General features: G+C 43.1%; 1 pseudogene; it reads right to left on the minus strand.

Moving 5' to 3' along the window:
* Positions 1–925: 925 nt before the first annotated feature.
* On the minus strand, positions 926–1,044 carry LOC113948289 (annotated as a pseudogene).
* Positions 1,045–1,658: the final 614 nt, after the last annotated feature.

Consider the following 1,658-nt stretch of genomic DNA (forward strand, 5'->3'; position numbering starts at 1 on the left):
AAATACATGCCTTGCCTACAACCATACTAAAATAGCGTTGTAATAGGCATCAATAATGGTGAAATAGCAAGAGCAGTGACAGAAAATCTTAAACTCTCTGCTTTAAAATTTTGTGTAAAACAAAATTTCAGGCTGTTTGTTGGTTCTTGATCTAGGACTGAAATCCACCGAAGTTGGGTTTACTTATTTTGACTGGAAGAAAGAACAACCACAAACCACACATCTGAACTGTCAATATGGCTTTGTCCTGCATAGGACAAATCTGCTGGCCTGGGTGGGTGTCTTTGGTCAAGGGCCAGGACATACGTGGTGGATAATGAGGAAGGATGGAGTGATCAAATGTGTGCCCCAAGGAAATTTAGCCTTGGGAAAAAACTAATTGTATGTCCTGAGTTGTGTTTTTACAGGAAGCCAGTCACCAGATGAGAGAAAGAGAGAGAGAGAGGGACCTGAACTAAGCAGATGCCAGCTTAGTGATGAGACAACTCAGAATGAAGAAACAGCCCTAAAATCAGAACCGCAATTCTGACTGAGGAGACCAAAGATCTGGACTGAACTGATGTCAGTATTGATTTCCAACGACGAGACAACTGCGCCGAGAGACCAAACATGGACTATATGTATATATATATATACACGGGATATAGATGAACACAATATATAGGTGTTACGTAAAGAAATAGTGTGGAATAAGGGGTGGAGAATGTGATGGTTTCACTCTAGGCCTTCCTGGAGACCAGCTTGTAACCAGGAAGGAGATCACAGAAGTATTCCATGCTATTCCTTTAGGTAACTGGAGGTATAAATAAAGCCAGCAGGAGGGACCTTGCTCTTCTTCCTTTCCAGTGAGGTTTGAGAATGGTGGGTCCCTGTCTTGGTCTGGCTTATCTGGAGCTGAGACCTACAGCGACTGCTGTTATCTGAAAGCCTACAGCACCTGGTATTCCCAGGTGGTCTCCCATCCAAGTACTAACTGGGCCTGACCCTGCTTAGCTTCTGAGATCAGACAAGATCGGGCATTCTCAGGGTGGTATGGCCATAGGCCATACTGTTGGCAAAGGAAAAGAGGTGGCACAAGCTTGAGCCCCTGGCAGGAATGGAGAAACTGGGAGGTGGCTTGACTTTCTGGTTCCACTCTGATGCAGGAGGTGTAAATTTCAAATTTTCAAAGGGTAGTCGCAGTTTCAGACTTGCCTGAAATTTCTGGATGTTTACACCCTAGATCCTTTTTCTTTTTAAGAAGAGAACTGAAAGCTCTTAGGGGAACATTTTTTAACTTCGGCATCCCAAATACAAGTTCAAGGTTTAGCTTCATTCCCCGCCCTCACATGCATATGATGACCTTGCTCCATCCTTGATATAGATGAAGTCTCATACCCAAGGTTGGCTCAGATCTCAGATTTTTCATTTCTCTCTGGTTTTGTTCCCAGACTGGACAGAAATGTCAAGTGTTTTATTTCAGAATTTTACTCGAACATCAGTAAAATAAAAACAAAGCTCCAACAGTAACATCTACTGTTCCCTCTGATGATTCAAAAAGAGTAATTAATACTCTTCATGGCCAGAGCTGGCAAAGACGTATATTTAGTGGTCGTTTGGGAACAAGGAGGGTCTCAGAAGATTTCGAGGAGGACAACTGATCCCTATCTACTGCTCCT

Source organism: Corapipo altera, unplaced genomic scaffold (genome assembly GCF_003945725.1).
Source record: "Corapipo altera isolate COAL_440 unplaced genomic scaffold, ASM394572v1 51, whole genome shotgun sequence".
Taxonomy (NCBI): Eukaryota; Metazoa; Chordata; class Aves; order Passeriformes; family Pipridae; genus Corapipo; species Corapipo altera.